Source organism: Vulpes lagopus, chromosome 8 (genome assembly GCF_018345385.1).
Source record: "Vulpes lagopus strain Blue_001 chromosome 8, ASM1834538v1, whole genome shotgun sequence".
In the NCBI taxonomy this organism is placed as follows: Eukaryota; Metazoa; Chordata; class Mammalia; order Carnivora; family Canidae; genus Vulpes; species Vulpes lagopus.
The window spans coordinates 111,535,540-111,549,420 of record NC_054831.1 but is presented as its reverse complement, the minus strand read 5'-3'; the positions used below and the strand labels follow the sequence as shown (position 1 = coordinate 111,549,420).

Here is a 13,881-nt window from a genome sequence, read left to right as displayed (position 1 = left end):
GGGGAAGCGGCGCGGCGAGGGGGGAGCCTCCCTCCTGGGTCGCCCGACGCGGCGGGAGCGGCGGCGGGAGCGGCCGCGGTCACGGCCGCCCCCCCAGCCCGGCCAATCAGCGGCGCGGGCACAAATATGCAAATGGCGCGCCGGTGCTGCCGGAGTGCCGCTCGCAGGGGCTGGTGGGGTCGCGCTGGGGGAGTGCACCGGGCCAATCAGGCGGGTGCGTGGCGGCGCGGGGGAGGCGGTGCCCCTTCACTCCTCCCTCCGCTCCCTCCCGGCCCCGCGCTGACAGGGGGGCCTGGCCGCGCCGCCGGTAAGTGCCGCCGCCGCCGCCGCCGCCGCCCGCCGCTGCCACCCGCCGCCGCGGGCGTGGGGAGGAAGCCCGGGGGCACCGCAGGGCAGCGGCCGCTGCTCAACTGGTGGGGAGAGGCGGGGGCGGGTTCTGTCAGCCGGGTGGTCGCCTGAGGCCGCCCCCGCCCGGCCAGCCGCGCGTGTCAGTCTCGGTCGAGGCGGGGGGCGGCGGGGGCGCCTCAGTCATGGCGAAGCCCGAGAGCCAGCGAGCGGCGGTGAGTACGTGCCGCCAACGCCGCCGCCCACGCCGCCGCCCGGCCGGGGCGGGGGTGGGGGTCGGGGCCGGCCGGGCCGGGGCCGCCGCCGCCGCTGCCGCCGCCGCCGCCGGAGGTGAGGGGCCCGCGCCCGGGGACGGCGGGGCGCGCGGGGAGGCCGGGGAGGGGGCGCTGCCCGCACGTGCGGCCCAGCCCGCCCGCGGCCCGCCCCGCGCCTGTCATGGCTGCGGGCTGCTGCCCCCGCCCCCGGCCCGCAGACCCCGGGGTCGGGACCCGGCCGCCGCGCCTGTTGCGTCGGGCGGAGGTGAGGGCAGGGCGGGCAGGGCCCGCTTCCCCGCCGGGCGCGAGGTCGGGGCGTGGGGTCAGCCCGCTTCCCTCCATCCTGCAGCCTCTTCCCCCGCCCGCCGGCTCTCGCCTCCGTGACTCATGACAGGGCGTCCCGCGCGGGCGCTGGTGCCCCCGAGCCCGGGACGCCCCGGCGCCCTCCCGGGCCTGGCCTGCCGGCCGCGGCCGCGCTCCTGCCCTGGGAGGCGGCGCCGAGGGGCGGCCCCGGGGGCCTCTCCGCGCCTGCGGCGGGGTCGGGACCCGCGGCCGCCCCGCTCTCTCGGGCGCCGGCTGTGGGACGTGGTGGGTGGTTCCAGGGCTGCCTTCGCGGACATCCATCCCGAAGCCAAGCGCGACCCGGAAAGCCTGGGTGTCTCGCTGGCCTGTCGTCGCAGTCGCCAGCTCAGAGTGGTTTCTGTCTGTTCCTTTTTTGGTTCTGTTTTCCTTTTTTCTTTTTTTTTCTTTTTTAAGAAATAAAACTTTTTAGAACAAAGTAGACGAAACATTTCTCCAATTGTGATACTAGCAGTGTTGTTACACAGTTACTTTCCTGGGAGTCTGGGATTGGACATTATGATGACTTTTCTCCATTATGTGAAATACTCCTAACTATACCTCAGGATTGCCCCGTATTTAAATAAAGTTTATTTTCATTAATAAAATCACTATCACAGTTTAGTTTCTCAGTTTTGCATGCTACTTTTCACCATTTTTCTCTGATTTCAAACTCCAGTTCTACTTAACCAACTAGGATCTTGAACAGAAAAAAAAACAAAAAAAGGGCTTACCTTGTGTAATGTTGCTCTGCCTGAACTGTGCACAATTGTACAGGTACTTTGTAAAAGAACGGCCAGGTCTGCAAACACTTAAATGTACAGAAGGTGAACTTACCCGGTCAGGGGCGGGGATTCCACATTGCGGAGGGGAGGGTGTGTGTGTGTGTGTGCGCGCCCAATCACAAGTGTGTGTGGATTTTGGGTTTTGGGGGGAGGGGGTTTCAGTGCAAAAGAATTAACATAGTGTGTCTTCATTTCTGTTAGATTTACAGAACTTGAAATTAAGTAGGAGTTTTTGCTAATAGTACAGAGCCTTCCATAGGATAGAAACCGGATAAATATTTGCTCTAAGCAAGTTAAACATGTATTCTGTATCTTTCAAGATTTTGTCTCTGCTTTTATTGCTTAGACATTTCATATTAAGTAGGTATAGTGTACTACAAGGTATTAATAGGTCTCAGTTCTTGGTGAGTTTCCTATAAACTACAGGTCATATAATATAGACATGAAATGCTCTGGGGGAAGAAAAAGTAGTTGCCTCCCATATTTGATTGAGGTATCTTTGTCATCCTGGACAGTTTCAGGGGAGTGGGTGTTGTAAAGTTAGAAAACAAAAAACCTTGTGATTGATTAACTAGGAGAAGATGTCCTAAGGACATAGGAAATAGCAATCAGAAGAAAAAAATTGTGCTGGTGTAACTAGTAAAGCCTTCTTGACTTTAAAGGAGTTCTGATTGGAGAGAATCAGGACTTTGTCACTTTACTAGCTATGTAGTAGTCAAGTCTCTTAACCTCTGTGAACCTAAGTTTTCTTGAATTTTACAATTCTCTGATTATGAACGCCCCATTGGATCTGTCCTCTGAGATATAAAAATTATGCCTGGGTTTAAGTGTAAGAAAAGGCAGAGGTTTTGAAACAAATTGTGGTATAGTTGGACTTACCTGAAAAGAACATTTTTAAAAGAATAAGCTCAAGTAGGCAGGTATGAATAAAGAAAGCAGTGTTGTTTATTTTTATTTTTTTTTTAATTTTTATTTATTTATGATAGTCACACAGAGAGAGAGAGAGGCAGAGACACAGGCAGAGGGAGAAGCAGGCTCCATGCACCGGGAGCCCGACGTGGGATTCGATCCCGGGTCTCCAGGATCGCGCCCTGGGCCAAAGGCAGGCGCCAAACCGCTGCGCCACCCAGGGATCCCAGCAGTGTTGTTTAAAAGGAAAAAAAAAAAAAAGCTCATGACAAGATGAGATTAATAAAATCCTAGAATTTTCAACTTGGAAGTATCTTTACAAACTTTTAATTCCAAATCCCTTTTCTAATGTAACTGAATGCCTTCTCTAAGACATTAAGCTGGACCTTGGCATAGAACTGAAGGAGAGAATGTATAAATTTAAAAGGTATCAACTGAAAAAGCATTGCAGACTTTAAGATCTATTGAAGTTTCAATAGTAAAATAAAAACTTTGGCACATGTGAACATATTAGTTACTCTGAAGAGTTAGATGTGTTGGGGATCCCTGAGTGGCTCAGCGGGTTAGTGCCTGCCTTTGGCCCAGGGTGTGATCCTGGGGTCCCGGGATCGAATCCCACATTGGGCTTCCTGCGTGGAGCCTGCTTCTCTCTCTCTCTCTCTTTCTCTCTCATGAATAAATAAAATCTTTAAAGAAAAAAAAAGAGATGTGTTAATCATTCATGTAAATGTAGTGGAAGAAAAAGTCAACTAAATACTTTGTTAGAGAAGACAAAATTCTGGAGAGGTCAAAGTATAAAGGAAAAATAAATATGACTGAAATAATCTGGGGAAATTCCATTATATTTTAGTATAGTGAGTACAGAACATTGGTAAGAATATGGAAACTTACGGCATTTGGTTAGAGTGAAATGAATTATGAAACTAATGTCATAAATGTTTGAAAAACTTTGAATGCCAAAAATTGGAATCAGAAGAGATTTATGGACACTGAAAAGATAGAACCATTTTATGGTTTTATTGTAACCTTTTAAATGTTTTGTAGCTGTTGTGGTCTTAAGATGATAATCCTCTTAACCATACAGATTTCTTACATAATAGAAGACTTAGCTTTTTTTCACTTATTTACTTTGTGAATGTAAGTTGCCACATTCCAGTTTTATAACTGTCTTCTAACACTGTGTTTCTGTTTACTTGTTTGGCCTTCACTCCCATCCATTCTACCCCTGAATTTTACCAGTCCGTGAATATTGAGGTCAAACTCCACTTTGCGAATAAGATAGTCTCTTGTCATTGTAGCCCTTAGGGATTTCTCCTTCCCATGAGACTATAGTGTTATTATTTGTCTCACTTATTTGACATATCATGTACAACTTCCTGACCTTCCCTCTACTGTATTGCTTTTAATTTTGCAGGAACACCTTCTGCCCCTCCCTTTTAGAAACAGTTGGAAAGCTGATCACGTGATGAGGGAAACTCAAAGAAGTGGAAGCCACTTTTTTTTTTTTTAAGATTTTATTTATTTATTTGACACAGAGAGCACAACTAGATAGAGTGGCAGGCAGAGGGAGCGGGAGAAGCAGGCTCTCTGCTGAGCAAAGAGCCTGATGCAGGGTTCAATCCCAGGACTCCAGGATCATGACCTGAGCTTAAGGCAGATGCCTAACCAACTGAGCCACCCAGGTGTCCCATGGAAGCCACTTTGAACTATAATTCATTCTCTGAACTCCAGGTCACTCACATCCATTCATTCATTCATTAAACCAATTAACTTATTGTTTCCTTTATTAGTCAATTTCTTATATAAATTTATTAAGTGATTCCTACCTTTGTAGAATTTATAGTTTAATAGTAGAGACAGGTAATAGGCAAGTAAATAACAAATGTAAAATTGCAACTTGTGATGAATTCAATAAAGGAAGAGAACAGACTGTTGTGAAAGAAAAATGGGGAGGATTATAGACTGCGTGGTCAGAGAAGGCCTCAGGTGACGATATTTAAGTACAGACAAAGAATAAGAAGCTAGATAGAGAGTTTCTTGGAAGAGAGAAGGGTATGTATGAAGGCAAGAAAGAGCTTAATATGTTGGAAGAAATGAAAGAAGTTCAGTGTGGCAGGAGTATAATAATAGAGGAAACTCATGCAAGTAAAAGGCAGAGCAGATCATACAGGGCCTTGCAAGGCGTGTTGAGGACCTGGGTTTTACTAACGATGATGCAGTCAATCACTGATGATTTTGAAGTAGAGGAGTACTATGCTTTCCATTTTAAGAATGACACTGGTTGAGAATGGATGGAGGAAGGCAAGGATGAAAGCAAAGACTACTACAGTTGTTGAGGTAAGATGATGGTGGCTGGCACTACGGTAGCAGTATAATCTCATGGGAGTGGCAGGGGCATTGACAACTTCATGACGGATTGGATGTTAAAGGAAAGATGTCAGGGTGACCTCCAGGTTCCCGGCTTGAAGACCTAGAAAGGTGATGGTAAGATTTACTGAGATGAACATGAGGGGAAGAATAATAGGTTTGGCAAGAAATTAAGTTTTGAATACCATTTCCAGACAAGAGCATGGCAAGGAGATGTCCTACCTTTATCTGAATGAATGAGAGATGCCTCAGTCAGAATAGGTTTAACTATATATGTGATGCCATATTATGACATACTCATAATGTATGTTTTGAGAAGAGGCAGCTTCATATTTGTGTTGAAGGATTAGTAACTGAAATGATCTTTTTAACAATACAGTTCAGTTTTTGAAAGTTTATTTGTGAAAATTTCCTTGATATAGATAATATTAGATAAAGTTTGAGGAAAAAAAATCTGTATTAGATGGGTTCTGATATTTGGGTCATGGTGCAGAATTCAAAAGTCTTATAATCTTTTATGTTTTCAAAAAATGGCACTCTTCTAAGTTATTAGCTTGTAGGCAGCCTGATATTTATCATTTTTAATGAGGCTTCTGTTGCTTATGAGTAAAAATTATAAGTGCAGGCCATTAAGGAGCTATTATTCATCAAATAACTGTAGATACTGATGTTTCTGTTTAATTTGTCATTATTAACTAAGCAAATAGTAACTTTTTTTATTGTACTTTAAAACTTTTTAACCAGTAATTTTAAATGTTATTGCTACAAAGAGAGACAGTTTCAAATCTGAAGGGAAAAAAAAGAAAGATTATTTTTCTTCAGTAGTCATTTCAGTTTAGTTTACCTGACTAAGCAGCTGCAGTGTAAAGTATATTAAATTTTATTCTATTGGAAATCAATGGCTGTGCTTCTGAAAGATAACTGCTAATATATTTTATTCTTTCATAAGAAGAAGGAAAAAATAGGATAATGGTTAGGCTTCATATATTTTGTATAAAGTTTGTTTTATCTTAAGGTTTTGTGGTTTATTACACATTACTCAGTAAATTCAAAGTTATCTTTTTAAACTAGAATTCATATAAATGTATTTATATTTTTGGCAGGTATTTTACAGTGTTTATCTTTTTTTTTTTTTTTTTTTTTTTTTATGATAGTCACAGAGAGAGAGAGAGAGAGGCAGAGACATAGGCGGAGGGAGAAGCAGGCTCCATGCACCAGGAGCCCGATGTGGGATTCGATCCCGGGTCTCCAGGATCGCGCCCTGGGCCAAAGGCAGGCGCCAAACCGCTGCGCCACCCAGGGATCCCTACAGTGTTTATCTTTAAAACAGCAATTAAATATTCATTAAATTTTTTTCTTCAATTAAGGAACTGAACAGCTTTACATAGTGTAAATCTAGAAATTCAAGATTATAGATTTGGTACATTTATTTAGTCTGTCTTACAGATGAAGAAACAGAACTACAGAGAAATGGAGTTGCCTGAACTTTCTAGTATTAGGGACTATTTTATTTCGGAGGTTGCTTAACTCACTGAATTCACTATATATCCAAATAACAAGAATACATTTAGTTCTGATTTGGTAAACATGTATCCAGATCAGTATACAGAGTTTACTTAAGTCCTTTCAGAAACCATCCTATATTTGCTTACCAGTATTATTTTGAGTGGCATGTACTCTAAATGGTAACTTACAAATATTTACTTTTTTATGATTCATCTTGTTTCAATTAGGTTTTTATTTTTTTTTTGATAAGTTATGACATTCAGAAAAGTATATATCATACGTTTATAACTCTGTAATTTATTACAGAGTAAACGTATCTCTGTAACCACTACCTAGACTAAGGAATAGACGCTCCTCTCATACTCCCTTGCAATCATCACTCCCTTTCAGCCTCCCAGAGATAACTACCATACTGACTTCTAAAACTATAGAGTAGTTTTGGCTGGGTTTTGAGCTTTATGTAAATTAATTCATATACTATCTGTTCTTTTGTTTAATATCATATCTGAGACTAATCTGTGTTTTTCCATATAGAAATAGTTCATTCATTCTCATTGCTGTTGATTCTAATGTAGGATGAACATGTTTTCAGTTTGGAACTGTTATGAACAATACTGATAAGAGCATTTCTGTATGTGGCTTTTGGTGAGCACAGATGTACACACATTTCTGTGGCATATGTTTTTCTAGAAGTGGAAAAACTGGTTATGGATATGTGTATATTCAACTTTACCAATAATGCCGGATCATTTTCCAGATTTGTTGTTCCAGTTTATATTTAACAGTGTATGAGAATGCCAGTTGCTTTATATTCAATTATGTAGTTTGATAAAACACCACTATACAGTATTTGAAAAATCTTGTGCTCTTTTTAAAAAGTCTCCAAAGATGACTTTTTGGTGATGGATAGCTATTTCTACCTAAAAGAGACATAAATGAGGACCTATGTTGTGCCTATTGGATTACAGTATATTCAAACAAAGCATAGCTTTTTGTTTTCAAAGTTATAACCAAATAAGATATTGTCTTTTCTCAATCCTTAAAAATGTTTGGTTTGAAATACAGTGACTAGTACAGCATTATAGGGGCTATGGTTTGGAAAGAACAAAAAAATAACATGTATCTATAACTTAAAGAAATTTTGAGGGAGATAGGAAAAAACCTTCAGTCAAAGTGAATTTCATAACTATTAGGTGCACAGTACTTTAAAATAAGACCCTGGGGAAGGAGGAGGGGGAAGTATTATAAAGATCTATATTATTCCTGAAATGAATAGCGTTATGTCAGAAATGACCAAAGCTCCCAGGGCTACTGTGATAGGGTTTTGCATCATTTTATATATAGATAGGGACCCAGGCTATTGCTTTCTCGGTATGCTTTTGGTCAAAGACTTCAAGGAAGGCAATGAGATGCTCTATGGTCTCATTAAAGTATTGGGGAATTGAATTTTATATCTTTATTTTATATAGTAGTAAGAAGACATGTTTTTAATAATTTATGGTATTCCAAGAAAAAATTGAATTGAGTTTCTAAAGGATTTGAATGTTGAAACCACATCTTAGAAGATATGTTGAGGAAGAAGTGTCAACATTTGACTGAATTTGAAATGCTAAGTAAATGGATTTGATAGAAATGAAGTTACTGCATAGAATCTTATGCCTATTAAATTACTTTAAATGAATCAGAAAGGTAAGGAAAGCTATAAAAAAGAAAATCTAAGATAGTGTAGTATCCTAGAAGCAGAGAGAATCCCCAGAAAGCAGAGGGGTTACTTGAACTGAGTTCAGGAAACATGTAAACAGCTTTTGGTATAGGCCAGACAGGGTAGTAGTTGGTACCGCAGATGAATAAGTCATGGGCCTTGTTCTTGAAGCATCCATTGCCTAAATAGTATATGATAGATGAGATGCATGGATGATTGGAAGCATCATATAGAAGATGGCATTTTTGAGTTTAGCTTCTGTCACTTTTTGTTAGTGGTGGCAAGTGTTTCTTAGTGGTCAAAGACAAGGATTGAGAGAACACTTGGATTTGTCCAAGAGCTCATTATTCACCCTTGAAAGTATAGTTGCAGTAATTTTAACAAGAGGTTAACAGGCAAGTGGGTATTTGTGTCAGTATTTGTCATTGAATGAAAGGATAGATATAAGATGATTTTGTGTGTACATTTTTGTTAAGGTAGGAGAAACACTGCCTAAAGTTAGAAGGGAAGCAGGTTATTTTAAGGGATGATTAAAGATCCTAGACAGAGATGGAATGTATGTGGGTGTAAGCTAGATGAAATGGTATAAAGAGGTGAAAGGTTTATCTTTGGAATAAAGTTATGCTTCCTCTTCTGAGAAGAGCTAGAAGAAAACAGATAGAAGCAAAGAGAGATACCTGCTTCTGAAAAGATGACTGGTGAGTTTCAGTTGGGAAACCTTGGAAGAGTAAGAGGCAGAATTTTCCTTGGGTGAAATTAGGGAGGTTAGGGTTGAAGGCTTGAGGAAATAGCCTAGAAGCATAGGGAAATGTATTTAAACACTTTCTAAGCAAAAGCAAGGACCACATTGAAGGTACAGATTGTTATTAACCTTGTAACAATACTGTGCCAGGGTGCCGGGCATATAACAAATATTATAAATAGGCAGAAATGTTCATTGAATTGGATTGAGGTCTAGAGGTCACATTACATTGGTGGTGTTAATAGAATATGGTGGGTTGAGTGAATTGAAAATGGTCACAAGCATCCCTGAGTGGCTCAGTGGTTGAGTGTCTGCCTTCGGCTTAGGGTGTGATCCCAGGGTCCCAGGATCAAGTCCTGCATCAGGCTCCCCACAGGGAGCCTGCTTCTCCCTCTGCCTGTGTCTTTGCCTCTCTGTATGTCTCTCATGAATAAATAAAATCTTAAAAAAAAAAAAAAAAGGAAATGGTCACAAGGGTATTGAAGCATTAAAGATTATTAGCAGAAGAATCTGAGGCAGTCTGGAGAAGCTTAAAAGTCATAAGAGAGTTTGAATGACTCTTGGGAAATCAGGAGTGAGATGACAGGTATGAGAGGAAAAGCTACATTTTATTAAATGCTTTCTATATTTTAGGAACTTTGTATTTCTAAACCATGTATATTTCTAAACTGTGCAACAGCCCTGTGAGTTAGGTGGTAATAGTTGATGTGTGTCTCAATTTTTAGTGTATTTCAAACTTTGGAAAATTGTGTATTTAAATCAATTTCCTTTTTAAAATATTAATTGAAATTTATTTGGTTTTATAATATGTATTTATACGTAACTTGGCTAGGGGTATGATTGATGTTCAGGTCTACTTCAATGAGACAACTTGCCCTGACTCATTAGCAGCTAGGAAACTTACAATCTGTTTTCAGTATCAGCCCCAAATTAGTCTCAATCATCTTTTACCAAGAGTAGAGATGAGATTATGTTTCAGAAATTTCTCTGTGAGATTTACACTAAATTAAGTGTGAATGCCAGCAAACTAAGTAATTGAATTTAGTAAATCACTATCTGCAGAGGGAGATGTTAATATAAACATTAAATAACTGTATTTATTACTGATTTTCAGGTCTTTCAAAAGCAAGGAATCCTTTTTTTTTTTTTTTTTTAAGTAATCTCTACACCCAGTGTGGTGCTCAAACTTACAACCCTGAGATCAAGACTTGCATGCTCTATCAATTGAGCCAGCTAAGTGCTCCAGAATTCTTTGTTTTTTGAAACTCCTACTCAAAAGCTTAATCTGTAAGATATATAAAGGCTGAATATTTAGGGTGAAATCTTTTGTTGGTGAGGAAATGGAGGAAGGTGAGATCTGAAGCCCTCTCTTCCTTTCAGTGGCTAAAGATTACCCAGTACTCCAAAGAGTATAGATTGAAGACTGCTTTCATGGTGTTTTATGTGGTTTATTTTACAGTAGTTCTATGAGATCAATACCGTTATATTCCTCATCTCGATTTTTTGTGTGTGGTAAAAAATATATAACATAAGATACACTATTTTAACTATTTTTAAGTGGACAGTTCAATGGGAGCTTCTTAAAGTCATAAAAATGACATATTATTGCTTAAAATAATGAATCTCTGCTTTTGGAGTGATTATTAAGGATTGAGGAGTTTTGTTTTATGTTATGACACTGTTGAATTTTGAAAACATTTGAGCATTTCCTATGTGCCAGGAATTGTACTAGTAGATGCTAGGGGTACAGAGATGAATAAGAACCAACCTCTGCACTCATCTTTAGTAGGGAAGACAGATTTAGTAAATAAGATCTACTAAGTAGACATTCTAGGTGTACTACTAGACCAAGAATGATAATATGGTGTGTAATGTGTGAGACGCAAAATATGAGTGCCTACCAGTTTGAGGAGTGTGTGTGTCTACATGTACTTGTAGGCTTCCTAGAGATGGTAGGACTTGAGTTTAATCTCAAAGACATTACTTTATCAAATGGAGGAAGGTGGGAGGTGGAGGGCAGTGTTATAGGCATAGAAAACTTATACATATTAATGGAGATGTGAGTATGTTTGAATTCAGGCAATATTTCAGCATGGTTGAGCACAGGTTACCTATGGGAGAATAGAAGCAAAAAGAGGTGGATGTCTTTAGGAAGGGAATAAAATGACCAAGTATATATGTTGGGAGGGCAAAGACAAATTTAGGCATGTGATGATACCATTGATTTGTATAAACATTTTCTGAATGAGTTGGAAACTAAGTACAATTAGATATAACAGGCTTGGGTCTTTGTAATTTTTGAGCAAGTTAACATAAAATTCTGATCTATATTCCCACTTCTGTGGGCCATTGAGAGTGAAATACATATTTACCAAGCATTTACTATGTTTTGGGACTTTGGATATATTCTTCTGAACTCTGCAGTAGTTGCCAAGTAGATGATTATCTGAGGAAAGTGGACTGAGAGATTCCGAGAACTGCTCAGGGTTACACAGTTTAGAGAGATAGTAGAAACCTGGGGTTCTTCAGCTACGCTGTTACTCATTTATATTTGCCAGGTATTTTTCTAATTGACAAGTGAATCTTTTATTATTAAACAGTTGAAGTTATATATATTGTAGTGAGATTAATCCAAAACATATACATAGAGCAGAGTTAAGGATGGGACTTAATAGAATAGTGTAGAGATTGGAATATATGACATTAAAGTCTATTATCAATGTGGGCTTCTGTAATGATTTTGTGTATTAATAGAATGATCTAGGAACTTAATTATTAGTTCGCTGTTGGAAATAATTTAGAAGGATGTCCACCTGGACAGCTATTTCAGATTGGTTTATATTTCTCTTGGGTTCTAATTTTTGCTAGTATTCATGTTGTTATATGTTAAGGTCATATTAGCCTGAAAATTTTTAAAAATGAGGATATTCCTACAACCTAATATAATGACTACCTTTGACATACTTTTAAAGGGAATTTTAGGTATAGAACACTGTGATTGGGACATCTGGGTGGCTCAGTGGTTGAGCGTCTGCCTTTGGCTCAGGTCATGATCCCAGGGTCCTAGGATCAAGTCCCACATTAGGCTCCCTCCTGGCTGGGAGTCTGCTTCTCCCTCTGTCCATGTCTCTGCCTCTCTGGGTCTCTCAAGAATAAATAAATAAAATCTTTAAAAAAAAAAAAACACTATAATCAATGTCTTCAGGAAGAGAAAAAAATTGTGGTCTTTTTTTAAATTAAAAAGTATTTTAAAAATTTAATTTTGGCTAAGTTTTTATTTTAGAAGGTGGGACCCACTATTTTATGTCTTCCTTGCATTTATTCCTTAATGAGAATTTTAAGCTTATTTTTCCTGATGGAGCTTATATCTCTAGTTTTGTTGAGATAGGTGTATATTTTTTCATTCCTTTCTTGGAAGTCTATAGAGTTTTTAAACATTTATGAACATGTGAATGGAAAATAAACCATAGTATAAAATGTTGAGTTATAAGGTAGCTTTAGGAGCATCTCATCCAAACCTATCATTGATGAGGAAACTGAAGGCCAGAGAGCTAAATATGTCACACATTCAGTTAGAGATTACAATTTTGGTCTCCGAATAAGGAAAAACAAATAATATCAATAGGTTTTAGTCGATAGTTTGGGGTAATGAATTTTCTCTTTTGGATCCTTTTAGTCTATTTTGAAAGTGTCTGCTTAGGTTTATAAGTAACTATTAAGTAAATTAAGCAGAGATACAGTTGATGTCCTTATTAAAGAATTGCTTTCAGAATACTTTGGTTAGAAGTTTTCCAAGTAAAGACTGAAAATTGGGTCACAGTTTGTGATTCGCTATCCAACATTTTTTACTTCCATTAAAAAAAAAAAAAAGAAAAAGGCTAAATATACTACTAAAGGGTAGATTCTATAGCATATCATGCTTCTTGTTCAAAAAGAACTTGAGAAATATTGAGGGAAAAACAATAAAAAACAGACCATAATATACATACAGTGGAATATTATTCAGCCTTTAAAAAATGGACAATTCTAACACATACTACAGCATGGATGGTTCTTGAGGAAATTATGCTCAGTGAAATAACCCAATCACAAACAAATACTATATGATTCTACTTATATCAGATATCTAGAAAAAAAAAAGATATCTAGAATAGTCAAATGCATAGAAAGAGAAGATAGAATGTTGGTTGCCAGAGGTAGCGGGTGGGGAAGATTGAGTGTTTAATGGACGCATGGTTTCAAATTTGCAAGATAAAAAAGAGTGGTTGCACAATGAATATACTTAGAAGTATTGAATTGTACACTTACACATAGTTATGGTGTTTGTTTTATTATCTATGTTTTACCACAATTAAAAATAAAAAAATGTTTTTTACATTGGCCATAAACTCAATGTCCAGATAACCAATGTTGTCATTTTATTTATTTTTTAAAAGATTGTTTATTCATGAGCAACACAGAAGCAGAGACATAGAGGGAGAAGCAGGCTTCTCACAGGAGTCCCAATGTGATACTTGATACCCTGACCCAGGATCACGCCTGAGCCAAAGGCAGACCCTGAACCACAGAGCTACCCAGGCATCCCCCAATGTTGCCATTTTTAAAAAGTTTCATGTAAGATTTTTTTTAAATGATAAAATAATTTCTGCCTTATATATATAGCATTCCCTCCTCCCAACCCAAAAAGAAAAACTTATTTGTCCATTCCATGAGTATTTATTGACAAATTACTATATTTTAGATACTGTTTGTTTAAGAAGTACCAGGGGTACATCAAATAAAAATTTTTTACTTAGAACTTATATTTTATGGGAAGCATAAGCTTTAAACATGATAAATGTGTAAAATATATAGAATGTTAGCTAATATGAAGGTAGAAAAATAAAACAGGGAAGGGGAATATTCAGTGTTGGATAGGAAATGATGACATTT

At 39.3% G+C, this 13,881-nt stretch overlaps 1 protein-coding gene across 5 annotated transcripts in view; it reads left to right on the top strand.

Moving 5' to 3' along the window:
- CHD9 (chromodomain helicase DNA binding protein 9) overlaps nt 1-13,881 on the top strand; it is a 222,428-nt gene that overhangs the window by 51,986 nt on the left and 156,561 nt on the right. Inside the window, exon 1 of one of the 5 annotated variants that reach the window (XM_041766069.1) lies at nt 206-307. The exons of 2 other annotated variants lie outside the window; for them this stretch is intronic. The gene's annotated coding sequence lies outside the window, so the exon portion shown is untranslated. 2 more of the 5 variants (XM_041766068.1, XM_041766072.1) reach the window with 2 other exon arrangements.